This window comes from Ambystoma mexicanum, chromosome 4p, assembly GCF_040938575.1.
Source record: "Ambystoma mexicanum isolate Mex_15411 chromosome 4p, UKY_AmexF1_1, whole genome shotgun sequence".
Lineage (NCBI taxonomy): Eukaryota > Metazoa > Chordata > Amphibia > Caudata > Ambystomatidae > Ambystoma > Ambystoma mexicanum.
In genome coordinates this window covers 1,285,047,837-1,285,072,547 of record NC_090927.1, presented here as the reverse complement: position 1 = coordinate 1,285,072,547, position 24,711 = coordinate 1,285,047,837, and the positions used below count along the sequence as shown (strand labels likewise).

At 44.0% G+C, this 24,711-nt stretch overlaps 1 protein-coding gene across 4 annotated transcripts in view; it reads left to right on the top strand.

Moving 5' to 3' along the window:
* PCNX2 (pecanex 2) overlaps positions 1 to 24,711 on the top strand; it is a 3,925,748-nt gene that overhangs the window by 1,934,407 nt on the left and 1,966,630 nt on the right. The gene's annotated exons all lie outside the window — the stretch shown is intronic.

The following is a 24,711-nucleotide window of genomic DNA, read 5'->3' as shown; positions in this document are numbered from 1 at the left end:
TCTATACAACTTCCAAAGGAACCAGGCCAAGCAGCGCAAATTTTTGCCTACATGGAAGGGACCCTTTGAGATCATCGACAAGATCTCCCCTGTGGCCTACAAAATCCACATCCCCAAAGGTCCTTCGGCAGAGGGGGAAGACAAGTGGGTCCACATTAACCAGCTAAAGTGTTGCCATCCCAGGCACACTCTGCAACAACTGGAGGAATCCTCTGGAATCCTAGCGGGTACTGTCTCAGACTAATTCAGTTCCAATCATAAAACATACCACATCTAGTCTCTAAAATATTGTGATTTGCATGAAACTGTCTCTTAGTTATACTGTTTTTTTTTCAAAATAAGAATGTAATGTTTCGTTATGATGAAATGCATATGCTGCCCCACTATCTCAACAGTGGTGGAAAAACGTCTATGAGTAGGTATTGCCGCTCTTCCTTTGTCGTCCTAGGAGAAAGAAGACCTGGAGACGGGCCAAGGAGGACGATCCGGAGACCGGGAGCAGAGACGCAATGAGCTCGGGGTACCGCCCAATATTCCCATCAGGACCGGCGAGGAGAACTGATCGATCAGTACCAGATGGAGGAAAAGATGCTGAACTGTGCCATCTACAGAATTGGAAGAAGATAATGTGGACATACCAGCGCCAGGGTTCAAAACCTCCCTTGCAACCGACTCCCCCTCGACTCAAGTCAAAGCGCAGTCGGGCGGGGGGGTTTGTGGAGGGTTTTGACCCATGTGGAATCATTAGACGGGGTAAAGATGGGGATTAAGCTGTCGCTGCCCATCATTTTGCCCCAGAACAAAAATAAATAATTGGAGTGGGTAAAGATGGGGATGCGCTGTCGCCGCCCATCATTTCATCCCAGAATCCAGGAGAGCTGCGCAGTTGTGCGCACACCAAAATGGTTACCTAACTTGCCACCCACCAGTGTAAAGAAAGGTCTTTGTTAACAAAATCCACTGTTACTGATGTCAAAAAGTTGCTGAAATCGTGACTCATTGGACCACTTTAAAGATTCAACCCTTTTTGTGGGGTTCCACATAACCATCTTACTGTAAGGAGCCCCATCAAAACAATGTTAAGCAAGGATTTACTACCATGTAAGAACCATTCCTGTTTAGAATGCATTAATCCAAGAAAATCCCAAAATTGCATGCAGTACCAACAAAATCCTCAAGGGGGCGCTGGCGGTCTAAACTCTGACAGGAGAATTGAGTGCAGTTGCTGACAAAGGGATTTGACTCAGCTGACTTCAAAGGCTGCATTTTAATTAAAAATTAGCCACATGCTGTTCCCAGAGGCCTGAAGCCTGGGAAACCCTATCACCTCCAGAGCTTCACACTAGGAGTTAGAATCTCACATGACATTTTGATTGATAGAAGGCAGACTGGCTGGGAGCTTCCCAGAGACCACACAAAGGACCCTTTCCTCTGAAAGGAATATGTTAATTCTGAAATGTTTGCTGTCAACAAAGATCTGCCAGCCAGCAGAGATCTGTGACTGACCCACCCAAGTCTTGGAGGCGGACCTCAACACTCTGAGGACTGAATTGAAAGGAAAATATATATTTTACAAAAACACTGATAACTCTTTGTAATCAAATGACAGAAATGTATAACTTTGAGAGCTTTAATTTAAAAAATGTACCTTTAATTCAAGGCCAAACTCGAATTTGTGTGATGTTCTGGGGCAAAACCCCATTGTTTATTAATATTACAGACTCCCTGTTTCAGCTAGACAAACGAAAATGCATTGGTATGTGGGTAGATATGTGAGGAACAGTTGTATAAAATTTAATGAAGATCCAATGTTGTTTAGCACATTAAAAAGTGCTAGAAGTTGCCATTTGTGAATGCAAGCTCCTAGAAACAGCAGATTTGGACAGAGACATGGCTAAATTCAGCCACACCATGTATATGTAATTTCAAACAACTGTGTAACTCTGAAGTATGTATTTTGATCATATATAGATTTGGGTGCACAGATGATAAGGGAGGTTCTTCACGAGATCATAAATGGCTGACATCACTCTGACACAACTTAGTTCGCCAATCAGGGGACGAATGAAAGCTTGACCAATGATAAGTGAGAGGGGCGAGTTTAGTTATGACCAAACACACACGCCCACTTGCAGAACATATAAATGGACCACTGAAACTACAGATAGGGACCTTCAATTCCATTTGCTGCAACGCACTCTGCCGGAAAAATCCAGACTTTACCTCCATCAAACCTCCAGAGAGCCAAACTAGAGACTTCAATCTATCCAGAACTAGAGACCAGACCAGAGGGAGAAAGCAGTGCTGTACCCAGAGAGAAAGCAGTGCTGTGCCCAGAGAGAGACCCGAGCCCAGTCCAAAACCCTGACCAGATCCATGGCGAGGCCCATTTCACTCAAGAATATAGTGTGAGTACCTAGAAAACTGTGCAGATCCAATCTCCTAGTTAAAATAATATAATTCAATCTATTTAATCTAAGTAGAACTGCCTCCTAACTGTCACCTGTCATTTGTAAAGCTGTCACTTGTCATTTCCTAGTTGCCAGCTGCACTTGTCTTTTTTGAACTTTAAAATTTCAAATCTGAAAAACGACCTTTATTTAATCGCTCATATCTCCGCGACCGTTTGTGCTAGAGACTTGCAGTAACTTTCCTCTGATAGCTTTGAATCGCACCAAGAACCGCATTCCTACCCCTTATAGTTTTACAGCAATCGCGGAACACGCATCCGCGAATTTTACCGCGATTTGCAATTTCTTCACATGTAAAAACTGCTGCTGTTTGCTTTCCATTTGCCAGAAATTCGTTTAACCTGCTAACTATCCCTGCATCATTGCTAGTGTGAGCCTGGACTAATATTAACTAGATACCACTCACCCTGAACCTCTGAAAGGGAATTAAAAGCGTTTCCAGCATATTTCTCATTCATTGCCAGCACATATCAAAGCAATTTGGGCCTGTGATTTCAAAACTCCTATCTGTTTTCTGTTGTCTAAGCTTGCTGGATTGAACTGATTACATTGATTGCATTTCTGAGAACTGTGTGCTTTCCTCCCATTTCCTTGCATTGCATAAAGAGGGGGGGAGTGAATAGCCAGAGAAAAGTGATTACATTGTTTGGTTGAAATCATATTGAGTATTTTCTGTACTGCATTCATTGAATATTGCATCCACCTGAGCTTACATAAAGCATCCTCTACCACATTATACTTTTGTTCCCATTTACCAGTGTGCTATCTTATCCATTTCCTGTCAACTCATTAGTGATTATAAAGAAGTGTGCTAGTGCCAGATTCTCCATTGTTAATCTTTATCATATCAGATTAAGGGTGATATTCAATTATTAATTTATTATAAAGTGGGATATATATACCTATTGTTTAAATTATCAAATAAACCTTTGAAACTTGCAAAACAGAACTACTTCTTGGCTCAGTGGGGTCAGGGGGATTCCAAGAGAGGGGTGTTATATAGGGGTAGTCATCCAGAACGCATGAACTGGACCTAAAGATATATCAATAAGGGTTTTCATTCAGTATTCTAGACTAGGCGTTAACTTAGCTGTAGTGCTGAATTGAATCCTCTTACAGAGACAACCATGAAACAGTAGTGGCCTAACTGACATCACAACCAGAGTATACTTACTCGTTACTGGGATTATGAGGGCGAACTGTTGCGCAAAGTTCATGCATAAGCACCATCAAAATCCTCAACACTGACCGTGTGAGGCAGGCTGCCCTGAAGTCTGGCAGCTCGGTAACGCATTGCGGCCGTGGCTCGCCTTGCTATATTTAGGACAAGCATCTAGAGTTTTCTCAGCAGCAGCAGTTATTCTCCTCAGTTGGCATTAGCGCGCACCTTTTGCAGGTACAACAGGTGGAAACACTGTCCATGCGACTAGGCCCAGGCTCTTCATCAGTTGAATCGTCCTCCCAACTGTCGTCCGAAGCCCCATCGTTTCTGCATCTTTCTCTTTCCAGTAATTCCTCTTCGGAATACTCAGGCTCATACTGGTAGAGCATTATTGTTGCCGTTGTGTGGTAAATAAACGAAAATAAATTATAGCGATGGTATTGGTATCTGTTCACACGGGCTACAAGCAACGAAGGTAGCTGACCAGAGCACAGAAACGAGTCACAGAATACTCAAAGAAATACAGTGAGAGGAATGGAATAAAAAATCTGCTGTTGTGTGTTGTGAAACGGTCTGTTTATACTTATTGAGGAAAGAGGCGTCCTGCCATTTCCATGGCGACACGTCATTACCTGAAGCGCAGAGAATGTTGACACGAGACATGCTTTGGCGTTGTGAAATGGGCGGTACGCGTCTAGTGTTGTCAGGCTCAGGGGCGGGGATATGATTTAGTGCTGCAAAGGCAGTTCACCCAGGTCGACGCGGCAAGTGATAAGAGTATCACAAGATGGGCGCGCCCTGTTGCCTGATTTCGCTTGTGTTCAAGAGACAAAATCTTGTAAGGTGCATAGGAAATGTTTGTACGATCGATCGACTTATGGTTAAAAACACATGGCCGAACCATAGGGACAATAATATTTAATTTAATGAACTGTGCAGTGCCCGCTGTTATCTCCCTATGCCTCATGCTCGATAATGGGCATTAACTATTTCAGCTTCAACACGCAAGACTTCCATTGTCTATGTGTCATGTTCTCACCCATTAGGGGATCAATACAGCAGAGCTCAATATCTGTTAATGAAAGGTAGTATTAGAGGATTGTCTTCTGACTTGTTGATGTGATTGCCTTGCTAGTGTCACGGCACGCGCCTGCAGTGCTTATGTAATACAGCGTTATTCCTTATGGAGACAATGGAAATGAATGGCATAACTGCATTTCCAACCCTTTCCAACATGGCAGCATTTGGGTTCTCAGTACTATTCATCCTTGCACTGTCTAGTATTTTTCAACATGGTGACAGTGCAAATCCAACAAGTCATTCTCGCCGGCTTCAAATAGCAGCTCTCTCATCCATCCAGTGCATTACTTCAAACTTGACTTCACACTTCGCTACACAGAATAAGTATATTCTAATTCTCCCTTTCCTGTCCCTCGTTCCTCTTTCTCCCTTCCCGTGTTTCTAGTGACCTTTGCTCTCTTTACTTCCTTCGACTTTCCTTTCAGTGTCTTCTACCTTCACCGGAGCCGAGGTGCAACCCGTTCCCCCAGGGGAGTTGCTGGGTCTGGAAAAGACCCGGGGCTAGGCTGATGTCGGAACTGTTGGGACTGGGGGCTAGCTAGTCTTTTGGCTGTAGCTCCTGAGATTCTATCCGGGGCTACAACCAAAAGATCAGGGGCTATAGCCCCCTTAGCCCCCCCCTAGCAACGCCCCTGCGTTCCCCATTCATCCCTCAGGAATTGAACTTCCTCCGTTCATCCTACGGCATTCTTCATCCTGGAATTCTTACGCAACAAATTCCTCATACCCTGACAGGAACGTTATTGACTCTATCCACGGATTTCTATTTCAGTTTTGTTTTTTCTTATTTTTTTTGCTCCGTTCATTTTTCCTTTTTGCAACATTCTTTATTATTTTTTTCTTTTTATTATGTTTAGTGTTTAGGCTTAAACAAAGCCTTTCACTAGTTATTCAGCATTTCCATCAATCATGTACATATAAAAACATTGCTTATAAGTACTATATTGGTTTTAAATGTTAATACCATACTATTTTCACAATTTCGTGTACAATTTGACAGATGATCAATGGGATTTTATGCTTGCAGCTTTAGTTTGTCTAAGAATCTTATTGTTGTTATATTTAGCTAAATCAGCTCAGCGTTAACTATCTTACTCCACATTTCTGATTGATCAAAGTTATTGTACTCATTAAAAATGTTTTAAAAATGCACTTTACAGATTTCAGACCAGCCCTTGCACTGGGTCAATAGATGTTCCAAAGTTTCTGCGTTCTCCGCGTCATCACAAAATCTAGTTTGTCGATAGGTGCAGATTTCTTTGTCGACGAGCAAGCACTGTATTGGTGGCCCATAAATCAAATCTTAGTCTCATAATTTGGGCACGGTATCTAGTCTAGGATCTGGGAATTATTGGAGCTATTTTGGAAGTTGATCTCTTTTTTTCAAAGGAAAGTTGGAGGACTTGCAGATCTTATAGACTCTACATTGGGACAAAGTGATGGACCAGTCGTAGTCCCATAGTTTTCTTTTAGCACTCTCAGGGTTCGCTATAAGTACTTCTCTGGATATATTTGCATTTTCCATCAGCATTTCAGAACTTTCTTTCCAGCTTGTTATGTGTTTCCATTTTTCCATCATCAAAAGTTTTGATATTATAGGAATTAAAGATGTTTGGTATGTATTTAGCATTAGGCATTTTCTATACAGGGAGAGCATGTTCCACCAAACTCTTCCTTTTAGTGACATCAATCTAAGTTCATATCTTATTACCGAGATTGGAAAGCTTCTTGGAACTAATAAGAGGGCTTTCCAGTATCGACCTTCTATGTAATCCCATGCTGGCTGGTATTGCAGTAGTTTTGATTCGGCTTCATATATTATAGTTGGAATAACTTTTTGCTTGTAATATATGAGTGATGGAATGATTGAACATTTTCTGTATTTAGCTTGTATCATCTTTCCTTGTGAGGAGACCAATTTCGTTTTATTTAGAATCTCCAGTTTGTACGATGTATCGCATTTATTGTTGTTGATGTTGCCTCCAAGGAATCTATATTCAGTCACAGAGATTAGAGGTACTTTGCTTAAAAACCATAGGAAGCCAGAGTATTTAGAAGATCCTTTTTTACTTTCCATTCTCATTATGTTGGTTTTTCCAATTTATTTCTAACTTTTTAATGTGAGCATAGTTCTATAATGTTAATAGTTGACACTGTAGCCCAATGGGAGTTTGATCAATCAGCATTAGATCGTCAGCATAGAGAAGGTATGATATCATATGCTTGCCTAGTTTCGGAGGATAAGAGTTGCATTTTTTTAGATATGAACCTACGTCACTTATATAGAAATTAAAAAGTGTGGCAGCGAGTAAACACCCTTGCTTTAAGCCATGTGATGTTGTTATGGGTTTAGACTAGGGCTGTACCGAACTTCGGCTTCGAGTCCCTATTCTGCCGAAGTTCGGCTGAAATACAGCTATCCGGCTTCGGCAGAATAGTTTCTGTTTAGGGACTCGAAGCCGAAGTCCACTTTCTATGATTAGCTGCCCTCTCCCTGTTTGGGAGATGACAGCCAATCATAGAATGTTTGACAGTGTTCAGGCTGCAGAAGCCAAACAAGCTGTTTGCCTATTGGCTTCTGCAGTCTGACCACAGAGGAACCAGCCTAACGTGTTGAAATAGGAAGCGAGGGAAGGGAACAGTTCTTCCCGTCCCTCACTTCCTGTGCCAGCACCCGGACCCAATCACCAGGTAAGTGACGCCCCCCCCCATACCCCCTCATCACGGTGAGGCCGCGGGGCCTCAGGGAACCCCCGCGGCCTCACCGCAATAATGTTCTGTTTGTCGGGCCACCGGTGCAAAGCCGGTGGCCCGACGTTTATTTTGCATTGGGGGGCCGCTCCTACAGGAGCGGCCCCCCCAGACTCATGAGGCCGCCGGGGCACTTTGCCGACCCCGGCGGCCTCGGTGCCCCCCATCCCCCTCACCACGGTGAGGCCGCGGGGCCTCAGGGAACCCCCGCGGCCTCACCGCAATAATGTTTTGTTTGTCGGGCCACCGGTGCAAAGCCGGTGGCCCGACGTTTATTTTGCATTGAGGGGCCGCTCCTACAGGAGCGGCCCCCCCAGACTCATGAGGCCACCGGGGCACTTTGCCGACCCCGGCGGCCTCGGCGCCCCCCATCCCCCTCACCACGGTGAGGCCGCGGGGCTTCAGGGAACCCCCGCGGCCTCACCACAATAATGTTTTGTTTGTCGGGCCACCGGTGCAAAGCCGGTGGCCCGACGTTTATTTTGCATTGGGGGGCCGCTCCTACAGGAGCGGCCCCCCCAGACTCATGAGGCCGCCGGGGCACTTTGCCGACCCCGGCGGCCTCGGTGCCCCCCATCCCCCTCACCACGGTGAGGCCGCGGGGCCTCAGGGAACCCCCGCGGCCTCACCGCAATAATGTTTTGTTTGTCGGGCCACCGGTGCAAAGCCGGTGGCCCGACGTTTATTTTGCATTGAGGGGCCGCTCCTACAGGAGCGGCCCCCCCAGACTCATGAGGCCGCCGGGGCACTTTGCCGACCCCGGCGGCCTCGGTGCCCCACATCCCCCTCACCACGGTGAGGCCGCGGGGCCTCAGGGAACCCCCGCGGCCTCACCGCAATAATGTTCTGTTTGTCGGGCCACCGGTGCAGAGCCGGTGGCCCGACGTTTATTTTGCATTGGGGGGCCGCTCCTACAGGAGCGGCCCCCCCAGACTCATGAGGCCGCCGGGGCACTTTGCCGACCCCGGCGGCCTCGGTGCCCCCCATCCCGCTCACCACGGTGAGGCCGCGGGGCCTCAGGGAACCCCCGCGGCCTCACCGCAATAATGTTTTGTTTGTCGGGCCACCGGTGCAAAGCCGGTGGCCCGATGTTTATTTTGCATTGGGGGGCCCCTCCTACAGGAGCGGCCCCCCCAGACTCATGAGGCCGCCGGGGCACTTTGCCGACCCCGGCGGCCTCGCTGTGAAATGTGCCTCACCCCTTGAGCACGGTGAGGCCGCGGGGCCACAGGGAACCCCCGCGGCCTCACCGCAATAATGTTGTGTTTGTCGGGCCACCGGGCCAAAGCCGGTGGCCCGAGATTGTATTGCATAGGGGGGCCTAAAAAAAAAATACTATTCGGCTCACTATTCGGCTCCGGCCGAATAGTTGACAAACTATTCGGTATCCGGCCGAATACTAAATATGCTATTCGGTACAGCCCTAGTTTAGACAGTAGGCCTTTTTTCATCCAATTTAATTTTAATAAAGGACACTGTGTAAAATTGTTTTATCGTGTTTAATATGTAAGTAAGTATATAGGGCTCAGAAGGAGCCCTGCTCCACTTGTAGGTCAAGCGCCACAAAATAAGGAAAATGCAGCAAACTGTTAGATTTTCATAAAAGTATATTTTGCAAACAGTTGCCCTATAGAGACACGTGTTTCGGCGAATCACTCGCCTTTTTCAATCAGGGCTAATTAGTAAGACAGAAATCAAAGGGAGGGGGAGGGGGAAGGATTATTAGGAACAATAGAGAAAACATCACAAAAGGAAAAAACAAGAGAAACAAGTCATTAGATATTTTGTATGTGCAAATTATATGTGTGTTAGTGTTCATAAAGTACAAAGAAATTGCTTACCTAAATAGTGAGAACTATAATTCACTTTTTCAAATATGGTGATAAATTTCATGGGATCAATCCCGCCTGTAAAAAAATGTGTTATGTATTATACCCAATCATGAGTATACTCTTTTTGGATATAAAATGAGCATTTATCTGTTTTTACGAGCACTGTGCCCCAGCGAGTAGTTACAATATAGGTACTTGGTAACTTATGTCAAAAGGGATCATACTTAGCTTATTTCGTGTCATACCGCTACTAGTACCCTATAGTGCCGGCACGAGTGTATTTAAAAAAACAATTTTGTACTAAAGTGAAGTGCTTAGGGCTCACCTCTCAAAAAGATGGTCTCCTTCCTAAGCGTCGGCGTCTGGAAACGAGCACAGACGCCGCGCTTATACATCGGTATTGATAATGCCGTCGCTATGGTGACGGTAGTCCTTCTACCTTTTCAAAATAACGGTCAAAAACCAGGCGCCATTTTTTAAAGGTGTAAACGTTTCAAATTTAAATTGTATGTAAATAAAATTAAAAATTAACATGGACATCCGATCAAGAATAGGACTAATTCATTATGTTTGAGCACAGTTTCCCCATATTAATGGGCGAGTTCTTTATATTAAATGTGATTAGATAGTATTTACATTAGTTTTATACAATATTAAACAAGTTTTGTTCCTTAAATGTGCGTAGTTAGCGCATTTTTCGTAATATACTGCTTATGATGCACTGTAGTGCCGGCTCGAGTACATTCAAGGACAATTTAATACTAGGATGAAGTGCTTGGAACTTACCTCACAAGAGGTGGTCTCCTTCGCAAGCGTCGGCGTCTGGAAGCGAGCATAGACGCCGCGCTATGCATCGGTAATAAAACTGCCGTCGCTACGGTGACGGTAGTCCTTCTACCCTTTCACAATGGCGATCGAAAAGCTGGGCGCCATCTTTTAAAGGTATGAACATTTCAAATTTTAAACTGTTTATGTGAAAATCAGGTCAGGACTTAATATAGACACCTGATCAAAAATACGACTAAGTAGATTATATTTGAAAACAGTTTCCCCATATTAAAGTATAGTACGAACGTGAATTGGAATTCTATCGGTGGAAGCTTGTAACTAATGGGTTGTGTATTATATATGAAGTAACTCATTTACCACTTGCATATTAGTATATATGATAGAAGACCAAATTACCATAAACTATTTCTAATGTTAGTTAGTATCCACAACTCTCAATCCAAAAATATTATTCAGTATTAATATCGTAGAAAATATTACATTGCAAAGAAGCATAAATTTCATTAATTCAGAGGAAAACTCCCATCTCATTGTCCGAGTTAAGGCCCACTCTTGTAGCTCTGAAGTGGCATATGGTACGGGCTTCCTGTTGTCTCAAGGAAAGTTCTCGATTTCCCCCTCTTCTTCCTATGCTGATTTTTTTGAGGCCAATAAATTTAATACCATTTTTGTCATCCATTTGATGGCTCAGTTGCCAATGAACTGCAAGTGGAAGTGAGGAGTCCTGGCTCCTTATTGATGAAAGGTGTTCTCTTATCCGTATCCTTAACTCACGAATAGTGCTGCCCACATATATCTTGTTGCAAATACAAATAATTGCATATATTACAAATTTTGATTTGCAATTAATATTTTCTTTGATCATGGTGGAGATACCAAAACTGTCTGTAAATTTTATGGTGGGACCATGTGCATGTTTGCACATTGTACAGCACCCACATTTTCTAAACCCCATGTTAGTTGTTTGTAGCCAGGTATATCTTGGATGTTGATCTTCTTCCGGTAGCATGGAGGGACTAATAGTTGATTTGATTGTTTTAGCTCTTCTATAGATCATTGTTGGATGGTCGTCAATGTATTTGCGAATGTGTTCATCTAGTTTCAAGAGATGCCAATTTTTGCGTAGTATTTTTCGTATAATTCTATTGTTTGCACAGAAAGTGGTGATAAATTTTACAATGTCCGATCTTTTTTCTGCTGCTAATCCTGAGTTTGTTCGGTTAAGAGTTTGATCTCTAGTGATCTTATGGGCTTTGTCCGAGGCAGCTTTTATAAATCTTGTCTTGTATCCTCGTGCTTTAAATCTGTTATGTAGCGTTGTGCATTCATGTTCGAATATTTGTGAGTCGGTACAGTTTCGTCGAGCTCGGATGAACTCGCCTTTAGGGATGTTGTTCTTTACAGGATCAAAATGGCAACTTGTAGCAAAAAGGGTTGAGTTAACTTCTGTCTGTTTGCGATATGTTTTTGTTAGTAACTTATTTTCTTGAACATAAATGGTGAGGTCTAAAAAATTGATTTCTGTTCTACTGGAAAAACCAGTAAAGACTATTCCAAAGGGGTTGCCGTTTGCTCTCTTCATGAATTCATTTAGTTCCTCCGATGTTCCTTTCCATATTAGTAGTACGTCATCTATAAAACGTGACCACATCACCACATTCTCTCTGTACATTGTATCCGTGTAAATATGTATATCTTCAAACATTCCCATGAATAAATTGGCAATGGCTGGGGCAAATTTAACTCCCATTGCTACTCCTCTTTTTTGTCGATAGTACTGGTTATTAAAAAGAAAGATGTTATTGGTTAAGGTTAGAGATAGCATTTCTTTTAACATTTCTACAAAGTGATAATAAGAGGCAGATTCATCTTTGAATGTGTAGTGTAATGTTTTCATTGCTGCCTCATATTCTATCGAGGTGTACAGCGCCTTGACATCCCAGGTTGCTAGTAGGTAATCAGATTTCCATTCAATTTCACTAATTTTCCTAATTGTGTCTGTAGAATCCTTTAGGAAGGCCTGTATTTTTGGTACCCTAGGTCTGAGTACATGGTCTAGATATTCTGCAAATCTTTCGGTGACCCAGCCAATCCCATTGACTATGGGTCTACCTTCAGGTATGGTTTGGTAAGGTTTATGAATCTTGGGTAAGAAATAAATTATAGGTATGATCGGCTGTTTGATCCAAATCCATGTTTTTTCTTGTTCAGTTAATAATCCTTTCCTGTACCACAATTGAATTTGTTCTTCTACTTCCAGTTGTATATTTGGTCGAGGATTGGTTGCTAGTAATTCATAGCAACCCGGTGTACTTAGATGGTTAGTAGCCATCATCAGGTAATCAGATCTGTTCATAATTACAATATTCCCGCCTTTGTCGGCTTCCTTAATTACAATATTTTTGTTGTTTTTGAATTTCTTCAGAGCTTGTTGTTCAAGAGGGCTCAGGTTATTTGTCCAAACTCCCTTCTGGATTGAATTATTTTGTCTCTTTCTATTGGTAAGTTTTACCTTATCTAAATCATCTGTCACAGCTTTGTAGAATGCATCAATCGTGTTTTCAGGGCTCAATTGAGGAGTGAATTTAGAACAAGGTTTCATTTCTTCCTTGATAAGGCTGATAGGCTTAATTTTCAGTTCTTGTAATGTTTGGTGTATTGAATAAGAAGATGGTTCTTGGAAAGACCTGATTGCAAAAGTATTTTCCAAATTTTGAATAGTAATGTCACTCTTAATCGGTAGTGGTTCCTGAGGTCTTTGTTCTGATACTAGGGTTTCAAAATACTTTTTTAATTTTAGTTTCCGTACGAATCGGAAGAGATCTATATGTACTTCCGTAGTATCATAGACATATGTGGGGGCAAAGGACAATCCTTTATTTAAAAGTGAGGTTTCTTCTTCACTCAAATTTAGACTTGAGAGATTAAGTACTAACCTGTGCAGTTCCCTCTGGGACCACTGCAAAAGATTTAGGACTACAGGTATTTGGCAGTAAACCCACTTGGTAGCAATCTGTACCACACAGATTCACTTGGTAGCTGTGGCTGAGCAGTCAGACTTCCTTCAAGAAGAGTTAGGCAGCATACAGAGTATTCACAATAGGTCAGGAGAACACAATAGAATAAGTAAACACTAACCAGAGCTTGGTGTAAAAGAGATATAATTATTTATTTTAAAACCACATCTAGAAAAACACACAGGCACTAATAGTAAGCAATTTAAAAACACGGCCACTAAAAGATATACACTCCTTTAAAAGAATAATTAGACAAGTCTTAAGTAAAGCCCCACTTATTTTCAGACAGCAGTGAGCGCTTAACGTAGATGGCACTCTAATAGTTTGTTTTAAAAAGGGAGAGAAGAGCAGAGAACAAGTTGAAACAGATCCCAACACTTTTATCAGAACATAACAAGAGGGGAAGTCAAGTAAAACCGTGAAGTTAGAGTTCACGAGGCCGGATCCACTTTCAGAGGATCCAAACGAAATGTGTCCAGGGTCACACGGTTGTAGTGCACAAAAAGTCTTGTAAAGGTTCAAAAAGGAGTTGGACCAAAGAAAAGGACCAGTTAGAGGGTCAAGGCGGCCAGCCCAGTCCAGAAGGTTAAGGGGTTATTATTACCTTGTAGCAATCTTTAGAAAGGGAGGCCTGGCGGACACGGTACCTTAAAGTGGTGAGAACGCTCCAGCGGGGGCAGTTGTTCCAGGCAGCGGGTGCAAGTCGGTGCTTCGTCCGGGGGAAGAGAGGATCTCGTTGTGGAGGAAGACAGGAGTCGGTTGCACTGCCAGGGAAGAAACCAGCCGCTGAGTTTCTCAGGTACAAGGAGCGGTCCGGTGATTCGCGGTTCAGTAGTGAGTGACTATCCGGCTGCCGGGGTGCTTGGCACGGGCAGTTTGACAACAAACCGGGCTGGGGTGCGAAGAGCGAAAGGTAAACTGGTTCTGCCCACCAGTCAGGGGAAGAAGCCTCTCCAGCCGGGAGATCTTCTCTGTCATCGGGAAGTGGTGAGTCGGTTCTGCAGGGCTCCACCAGTGGTGTCGTTGTGGTAGATTGCCTCAGCTTCTCCCTCGTCGGATTCTCAGGTCCTGTGGCGACTTCTGAAATTCCAGTCCCCAAAGCCCTGCTTTTATGCAGCATACCCCCATTCACTCAGCCTAGCTGTCAATCAAACATGCTAAGTGGTTGGGCCAATCACACCAGAGTGCGACTTGAGTTACCAAGGTAACTCAGTCCAGGGTGCCTAAACCCCCTCCCACACCTCCTGTGGTACCCAGACAGAGTGGCACCACTTTTGGAGGCTTCTGTGGAGAAGCCCGCCAAAAAGTGGAACAAAGGGCTCGACTTGGGTTGGAGTCACAGAAGAGAACACAAACGCCATTTTAAAATCGAGTCTTGGCAAAAAATACCAACTGGAGAATTAATATTAATTAAATAAACCGGCGGTATGTTCGAGGCTATGATAATAAAATAATTAAAATTGGTAGCCACGAACAATGGCAAAATCCCATAGGAAAATATTCACGGTCGAAAATATAAAAAGTAGGATCCACTGCCACCAGCCAAAACTCGATCAGGGGGGACGGAGACGTGCCCCCTCGACTAACAGACCCGGGGCCACTCGAATTGCCCCGACCAGTACGTCCACAATATGATGGTTTGTACTGGTTTCTGTTAATAATTTGGGACTAGTAAAGCCAATGGTGACTTTACATGCCCTGGGAGACAGTAGTCAGTCCCAGGGTATGGAGTCTATGGTGGGGTGTCACTATGACACCCCTGTGTTACTGCACGGAGAATGCTGTGTAACACACATAGGAAAAACACATGCGACCCTATGGAGTAAAGGACCCCATAGCCCATAAAACACATTACCAGTCAAAGGAATACCATAAATTATGTCCAAGAGTGGGAGAAGAAAGAGTCTCACTCTTGGCAGGAGGAAAAACAAACTCCAGAAATCCAGCAAAGCTGCTGGGGGACTCACTAGGTTAGAGAGAATTCTCCCTAACAGTTCGTTTTCAATAATATTAAGTAGAGTGGATGGGCATTCACTTGGAACTGATTGGCCCCAGTTTCTTCATCGTCGCAATGTTATAATGGTTGCTCACCTTTGATGATTTGGAAGCACTAGAGGGTGCATCCGGCTTCAGATGGTGACTAATTGAGTGTGTGCTAGATCTTTGTTTTGTTCCAAGATTAGGAATCTATCTGTTTTCACGTGAGGATATTTTAACGGGGGTCCATTGGGGTATGTGTACTTGCTCTCACATGTGCCTTCACATTCGTCTCCGTCATTAGAAATGTAATTTTCTGCTTGAACTGTTTTGTGTATAGTATTTATTGAATGGGTTGATAGATTCATCAGCTCATCCTCAGCAAGCGATTTGTCTTGGTTAGCGAAATTATCAACTAGGCAGGCTTTTAGTTTTTGCTGTGTTTTATAGCCGTCATCGCTAGTTGTAATCAGTCAATCAGTGTCTGTTAGCTTGTTTACGATTTTTTTTGTGCGTTATATGTTTTTTTGATTGTTTCTTGTTTGATGATTTTGCAATTCTTTCTTTTTTTTTCTTTGGAGCAGGAAAAAACCTTCTATAAAGGATCCGCAATTATTTCACGGTTTTCTAAGCGGTCTCTTACTTCAAGGGTAATCACACGTTTATCCTGAGTGGGTTCGCCTCCAACAGAGGTGTCGCAGTAGATTACAGATTCGTCAGTGGTGACTGAGGTAATTTCAGGGCGCATGACGTTGAGATTGGTTTCAAGAAAGGACGACATGGGTAAATTAGGGAGGGAGGACGTCATATTGTTTTCCAGTAGTCGGTCACATTTTTCGGACAGCTCTTTGCAGACGTTGTCCTGCTCATTAAGCATGTTTTCTTTATTCGCACAATTAGTAGGTAGACAATATATAGGTTCCATTTTGCCGCATAATATTTGTGTTATAATTTGTTGTTCTAGCTTTTTCTTATCTAGATTTTCAAACAGTTTAGATAAACTGTAAAAGGCGCTGTTCATAGCAGTTAGCGTTATTTCGTGAGAGGTTTAATGACCGTCTTATTCCAAAACGAGGGTCTGGGCGGAGGTTTCATAAATGGGGTTTCAGAGTGGCATGAACTGCTGGCTAATGAAGCGTCTGTTTGCAAATAATGCGGGGGAGAGTGACAAGTAACATTTTTGAGTAGTGGGCTTGCCAATTTGTGACTCATGAACAAGTTCAGTAGAGCGAACTTCACATATAGAGGTGTCGAATTGAACAGGTGAAAGGGTGAGGTTAGCAGTCTCATTATATTTACCTCAGGTTCAAAATTAATTAAATCAGAGCTGTTTAAGTAATTTTCCAGGCCATGGTTTGAAATGGTTGTAGAGCCAGTGCAAGTGTTTTTCGGCAATCTCACCTCGTGTAGCTTTGAGTCCGGTATATTAGGTTTATGATGTCTGAGTATAACGGAATCACTTGACATGACTTGCCATCGTATGTAGTGCCCAACTTGCGAGTAATCAAGGGAGTGGCAGTCATTTCTGTTTGAAGATCAGTGCTTGGTTTTTCCGTGGATACTATGGGAACCGCTTGTGTGTTGCAAGCCAGTAATTCCTCATCTATAATTGTCCATTCCGAGTCATTTGGCATCGGTAGCTTCTGCTCAAAGGACAAAACATTTTCTGATTGTTGCGATGAAAAGATTTGAAGGCTGTTTAATGGATGCTCGTGGAGCCGATCGGGACCCATAGCTGTCTAACGTCGGTCATCGGAGATGCAGAGCGAGACATTTTCCAAATGGGTTTTACCGTTTTTTTGTGCTATTTTGTGAATTCGGTAAAGCGAGCGTTGGGGTTTGGAGCTCGTGTACATGCTCTATAGTGATCAGTGGCATGTTGGTTTTGAGCGTATAAGCGGTCATTACAAATTAGTTGTTCACAGTCAGGTTTCACTAGAAAATACGGTGAGATTACTTCCAGTGAGGGCTGCTGGCTGTCAGCTGTCCAGCTGAATAGCATTTGGCATAAACGCTCGGGTAGAAGCATGCGTGCAGAAGCGCGCACGCCCGTGTTCTTATGGAAAGCCTGGGAAAGTAGGAGGGGCAACGTTATGCAAGTACAAAATACAGTGTTTAACGTCCTGGGATAATTTCCAGGTATTATTAAGGCTATTAGACAATGAATGTACCACCTTAGTAATGTTGGATGCACAATTAAGCCCTCTTCGAATAGCAGTGTATCGCAGCAAGGATTACGGAAAGCAGCGCTCCTCAGCCGCACAGCACTCGACAGAAGCACTCTTTATTCATTAACTATTTCTCAGAGCTTTATCGTGCCGTTTACTGGAACCAGTATTGAGACTCTTCAAACCCCTCTATTCAGATCCACAATATATCTTTGTATTTTCCAGCCAATTTCTTTTCCTTTGTTATTCTCAATATCTGCCTATTCTATAATTTGAGATTTTCCTCACAAAGTGACATTTACTTGATGACCATTCTAATATCGCCATACAATCTCTAAAATACCCTGGTAAAGCTGCTTCATTCCATTCATCAGGTTTTATTCCCCAGGAGGGTTTCCCGGGCCTTACCCTTGTTTCTGGTACTCATCCCCAGAGACGAGAGTGGAGTCAGGAAAGCACCCCAAGTTCTTCAAGAGCTGCCTCCACACAGGTAAAGTTTCTATGAACCGACTTAATCTAACTGTGTCAATTACAGTCATAACAGTTTACTGGTGGAGAGTCTATCCCTGGTGCTGCCATCACACCGCTCTCTGTGGACAGGTGTGGCATGGGCACTGGCAGTATGTTTGCAATGTTGGGAGCAGTTCACTTGGCATGGTCTGTCGCTATAGGCCTCTTTTTCATGCCAGGTGCATATAAAACCACCAGTGTCACCAAGAATAGCACATCACATTACATTTCTGCTGTTTAGAACTACCCGGTCCCTAGTTCCACTTCCTGTTCTCCCTCATTTTCCCTCACTCCTGGTCCTACCTTCCTTATTGCTCTAGCCTTGGTGTACCCCGTGCTTCTCATCCTCTCCTTCTCATCACCTTTTTCCTTCTTTGCAATCACACTCTTTTGTAGAAAGATTCACGAGTCATTTCTGCCACCCATCGTCAGTGTTTATTATTTATTTAATGATAATTACAGAGAAAACAATGCATTTCTGGCACAGAAATGCTAACAAAACTGGTTTAACATTGATTTAAACAGCTGAGGACCAATGGATGTGAATATAAGACCAGATGATGCAGGGGAGATACAAACATGAGCCAGGGACAATGACAGTAGAGCATGAAATAGGAACACATTTTTCACCGGCAACAGGAGGATTCTGTCCTTGGACTTACAACTACCCCACACAAGGCAGGGCACATCTCTCCCATGCAACATGCAGGTAATTCGATTTTGCTGTTCAGCTAAACTGACACCACCGTCCCACAGGCGGCCTGTTGTAACACTGCCCATTATTGCAGGTTGTGCCACCAGACAGCGTGGCATAAATACGTGCCCATTGAAAAAGTTACACAACTGCAGCCTGACTTATTTTCCTCTGGTGGTCTTGGCTCACAAACGCTGGCTATACACAGGTAAGCTGTTCTCTGACTTTAACTTCCATTCCACTTGTCTCCTATTTTATGTCTGGCAATTCATAAAGCCATTTCCTTTTTTCACAAATAGGCACACAGTGATAAAAGCCTCACATTAAGTGACATCTGATTTTCCAGACTGACACTCTCCTGCCTGTGGCCCAGTCCTTTTTCCACACGGTAAACCTCGTCCTTCAAACAGTTGGACGTTCTGCAATTAGTACATTGACTGTATGGTGATTCTATCACACAAATTATGCTATTCATGCCCTATAGTGCCTATCCCTCCCTATGCTCCATTTACTTTCCACAGCATTCACCGAACACCCAGACGTCACACTCTCCCTTGTCCTGGCGAAGGCCCCTACAAGAACATGGCTGCATTCTAGCCTCTACGAAAGGCCGAAAAACTGTGGTGTAGACAATAACTCTTAAGTGAAAGTGTTATAAAAAGTTTCACTGTTTGTAATTGTTGATCATTATATGTACCCATTGCACTTTTTTATGTAAAATGACCCCTGTCGTGCTTGAACTCGACAGTAGAATATGTATTGTGTTTGACTCTTTGTACTTTACCATAAGGAATTTACCTTGCTGATGTTGTATTTTGCAATCTACATTGCTCTATGTGTACAAATTGGTGTTCTGTGTTATATTCATCAGTAAATATGTATATATGCTTTAAATCTAAATGAAAATCATAACAACAACCAAGGTGTGAGAAGAGATGTTATTTACATCATCTGTGTTCCGAAAATGAGTTATAAGGGGACGCGCTTGTTCAACTGACCCTTTCAATTATATCTGACGGTAGTAGAGCCCTCCTGGGCAGAATAGGGTCAATATCAGGAGCCCTTAGTTTAATCAAATGAGAGTAAGTCTGGCCACAGTGGCAGATAAGGAGAACTTGTGAGATGGATAGAAGAAGATACCAAGGTTGCGACTAGAAGCAGAGTAGGGAAGGTAGTCGGGAGAGAAGAGAGGAAGAGGAAGAGATGGCCTGTTTGGATGGGAAGTGGAGCACTTCATTTTTAGTAGAGATGAGAATGAGCGAGTGAGATGCCATCCAGTACTGGATGTTGGAGAGAGAGTTAGAAATGTTTAACCATAGCTAATCAGATAAGGAGGGAAAGGAAAGTAGATGTCTGAGTGTCATCAACAAAGAATTGATAGGAGAAGCCATAGGAGGAGATCAAGGTGCCAAGAGCAGAGGTATAGAGAGTGAAGAGAAGGAGCCAGGACTGACCCTTGGGGAACACCAACAGTAAGGCTGTTTCAAGACACCTGGAAGGGTCTGGGGGTGAGTTATGAAGCAAACCAAGCTAGGGCCTTGTCCCTGATGCCTATGATATTTGGTGTTGAGAAAAGATCAGAATGGTTGATGGTATCGAAGGCAGCAGAGAGGTCGAGAAGAATAAGAATAGATGAACGGTTAGCATGACAAGCTGAAGAGTTGTAGTTGCTGACAGTGATCATAGCTGACTCAGAAGAGCGCTGATGTCGGAAGCCAAATTGAAGAAGAGCAGGATAACAGAGCTTGTGTGTGTGTGTGTGTAAGGAACTCAGTGAGTCGGTTGAAAACTACCTGCTCATGGATTTTGGAATAGTGGTATAGAAGAGACAGGATGAAAGGAGGCAGAACAGTTAGCATCTATGTCAGGTTTCTTAGGGCTAGAGATAACAGTAGCCAACTTGTAGGATAATGCAAAAGTGGCACTGTCAAGAGAGGAGTTGAATTGTGAAGTACGACATGAAGCACAATTGAGAGCTATGAGTTTCACTATGTGTGGAGATAGAGGGAGGATGGGGACACATGAAGTGTTAGCCCTGAGGACAAGGTCAAGAATCTCATCAGTATTATTAGGGGCAAAGGAAGACTGTCGCTGGAGAGGAGGGTAGAGTTGTTGCATACAAGTGAGCAGGTGGAAGTGATAGGAGGTCATTTAAGAGAGCATTTTGAATGTTGGAAATGTTTGTAGCAAAGTAGACAGCTAGACCGTTAGCAGAAAGAATAGAGACGATGGGGAGGATTTAGGTGAGAGAATGGAGTTGAGAGATTTTTGGAGGTGCCTATGTTCAGCGTTAAGAGCAGCGTTAAAGTTAATGAAGCCTTTAACAGTGGATGCAACACTGAATTATGCATTGGAGGAGAGAGAGTGGTGGAGGTAAGAGAGGTGCATAGGGAATTTAGAGGAGGGAAACTTGTACTTGGTAATGGAAGAGGTAGATGGAGTGGGGTGGAAGTAGGAGTGGAGATTGAGGCAAAGAGGATGGAATGATCATCGGGAGAAGGAGAGCCGGAGATATTAGAGGCGGAGAGCTGAGAGGAGACGAGACTAAGGTCAAGGGAATTACCATTTGAATGATGTGCAGAGAGTGAGTGGTCAAGGAGAAGAGAGCTAATGTCAGTGGATAGAGGGATGGAGAGAGAGGGGAGGTTAAAGTCACTGGTGCCAATGAGGTGATGATGGGGGGGGTCACACATTCTGCACTGTCTAGATGCCTCAATCCACCAGTGGGTGGCAGCGCAGAACTTGGTATTGGGAGGCTTGCTGACCATCTTGGTTAAGTACCTATCTCCTCCAGGGAAATGGGTGATTATTGCATGCTGCCTTTCCTCGAGATCAGACCTGAGTACTGTCAACGTGGCAATGTCAGAACGTCTTCCGCTTCACTTAACATGTAGGAAATCACAGTTCTGGTGCAGCTTGACAGCTAGTTCCTTGCTCAAAGCTGGCTATAGTGTGCCATAAAACCCATCTATGTTCCCACCTCAGTGTTTTAGTTTAGGTAGCTTCAAATGCTAGGTGCTCCCATGTCTTTCTCTGTGTTATTCGAGATTCACCATTAAAAACGAGCACCAACAGATTCTGCAGTGTTTGCCCATGCTGTGGGAAGTGGTGGCCCATTTATCTTTCAATTTTGTGGGTCGACAAGGTGTATATATGTAGGTTCAGCCTATTTTTGTGCATTAATAAGCATAAAAATGGCAGACAAGCACACAGCTTTTGGTGACTAAGGTTTACACCTGTTGGTGAATCAGAGGAATGTATACCTCTGTAAGTTAAGCACTGTTTCCAGGCTTATGTCATACTCCAGAAAAAAGTGTAATGAAATATCAGGCTCATATTATTGTAACAGAAATGTACAATACAAATAGTGTTACGACACTGGCTATCGTCACATGCACCTGGCAGTGATGTTACCAAGTTCACAAGGACAGGAAGAACCTTTATAAACCTGTTCCAAGTACAAGTTACCCAGACCATTTGGAAGGAACAAACAAGCAAAGACTACATTGCCCAGAATCCATCTCTCACGGAAGAAAAACCGAGTGGATGTAGGAAACTCGGCTGAAGATTAAAGAGCGAAGCGACTCTGGGTAAACAATAATCAGTTCACAGAAATACTTCCCCCACCATGAAGAGAACAATCCTGGGTGAACCACACCTCTGTCCCATTTAGCATGGACGCCGACAGAGAAAAGCACATCTCTCCCCTGCACAATAAGACACACAGAGAATACTTGCCTCCTTCCACACGTTGCAGGGAGACTGGGAGAAAGGGAAACTCATGTTTTTTCTTCATCTACAATCCGTGTAGAAAGAAAGTGTACTGTAGACAAGGCCTCCATTTAAGTCAATGGGAAATCACAAACAGCACACAAAAGACATGAGAAAGATGTTCTCAGACTTCCAATCCTGCTGATTCCTGGACTCTGCTAGATCTGACGTCAGCAAGGGGGAAGTCTTGCAGCCAGAGGAGGAAAGCCGAGCAGCTCCATTAGATTAGCTTACAGCCATACAAACAATAGTAAGCCATAATGGCAGCTGATCTATTTAAATACTTCTCTCCCTGAGGCAGACCTGCAAAGTTTTGGACAACGAGAGTGTAAAAAGTTGAAGTAAAAAGGAAATCCCAAGGGCCAGAAAAAATAGAGTGAAAAAGAAAAACCAGAAACGCGAGGAAGTGGACTGAAACAGAAAACCTGGTGACCTTCAAGGTGGAGTGAAAGAGAAAACCTGGAGACTGCAGAAAGGTGGGGTGAAAATGAAAACCCAGAGACTGGAGGAAGAAGCACCATGTTTGAAAAAAAACATTCAAACTAGAGGACAGTGGGGTTCAGTGGAAAACTTGGAGATAAGAGAAAGTTGGAGTGAAATGAAAACCGTGGAGATGGAAGGAAGGTAAGTGAAACAGAAAACCCAGAGTCTGGAGGAAGGTTGCGCGAAAGAGAAACGTAGAGGGAACCGTGTAGGAAGCTGGGGATAAAGAGAAAACCCAAAGAGTCAAGGAAAGAGATGAGAAAGAGAAAATAGGAAGAGTGGAAGAAGAGAGCCCCAAATGGACAAAAGTCTGAAGAAAAAGGCTGTCACAGCTTCGGCTTCCTGGCGCAGGAGTGGCACAAACCAACCAACCGCACTGCGGTCTTGGCGCCTGCAAGACTAAGCTTACGCGGGACTCCGAGACCCCAGTAGGGAAAGAGGATTAGGATCACGATGGTTGGATAGGTGTTGAGCAGAGGGTAACCGGAATGAGGGTTAAGAAAGGGGAGGTGGACAGGTAAGGGGACATAGGGCTAACATAATAACAGTACACACCTACACTACCCCAAACATATACTCCACAGTGCTGTCACACACAACATTAGATACAGAAAGAGACACTTAGCTCTGTTGGTGAGTGCTGGCCTCCTGCCTGTGCACTCTCAGGTCCGGTGCCAGGAGCAGTTCGAATGCTGCAAAAAGAGCTGGCATTAGTGGTCTGTGTGTTGCTCACACATGGTTTATATACTAGAACTGGCATGCAGACTGATGACACTCCCAGGGCTGATTAGTGTAGGTACATGCAACCATAATGTTAATCTGCTCATGCAGCCCTGTTGAATTCCAAACACTAAAGGAAACGTGCAGCTATCGTCCGCCACACGTGGCTAAACTCTAGAAGTCACAACGTGTGGCCCAAGTTCGCTGCACGTGGTTTAAGAAACGAGAAATCTCAACGTGTTGCCAAAGTTTGCCACACGTGACTAGAAAGTACAACATGCTGCTAAGTATGCTGCATGTGGCTAATTTGCATGCAGCATGCGGGAGAAATTTGCTGTCTCCAAATACAGCAAACGTTTGTAAATCACTTAGCTTTGCCACGAGCAGGGGACGTGATATGGCTGGACTGTGCCCCCTGCGTGTGCCCCTCTGTGGAAATGCTGCCCGAGTGCTCCTTGCTCCCCCTCCTGTCTGCGCGCTGCCTCCCTGATGTGGCGTGTTAGAATCTAAGCCTGGATTATTCCCCAAAGCTCTTGCAGTGCTTATCTGACATGAGCAAGGGGCCGGGGAGCTTCTTCCTTGGGGGTGGGCCCTAGCGTGAATACCCTCGTCAGGAGCTCCGGGAGATGCGTCTGCTCTGGTCGGGTGCTTAAGCACAAGCCCCGTGCCTTTGGTTGGCGCTTGCGTGTGCGCGTGCCCCACCCAATGTGGGAGTAGAAAAGTAGTTCCCGCCCCAGAGGCTGATGGGGATTGTAGTTTGCAGGTCCTTTTTCTTGCAAAAAGGGAAAAGAAGCCTTCGATAAGGCAGAAGCTTTTTCCTTTTGACTTGTTTTATTCTTTTCTTTGTTGTCCTGTGCTTGGGGCCTTCTAGGTAGCCCTGCTCTCTCCATAGAACACCCTGCACACACACCCCTGCATTACCCTGTGCCCTGACAAAGGCGAAGAAAGTGAGTGGGTGCCTTATCCACAGAGGAAATGGACAGAGGCTGTGGCCAAAGAAAAGGCCACTGAGAAGTGAGTGAGCTCTGCACCTACTATTCAGAGGAGAGACACAGAGACTGTGGCCTGTAAACAAGCAAGAACTGTGGCATGTAAAGAGGTAGCAGAATAAAAGCAGTGATTGGTGCCAAAAGGGAGGCAGAGAGAGAAAAAGGTGAACCGAAGCTAGAGACAGAGAATGGAAAGGAAGTAAACAAAGTAGGAAAGAGGAAAGAACAAGGCAAACCTCTGGCCCGGGAAAGGGCCCAGAAAGGAAATGTTGAATCCGGGCCAAGGAAAAGGCAGAA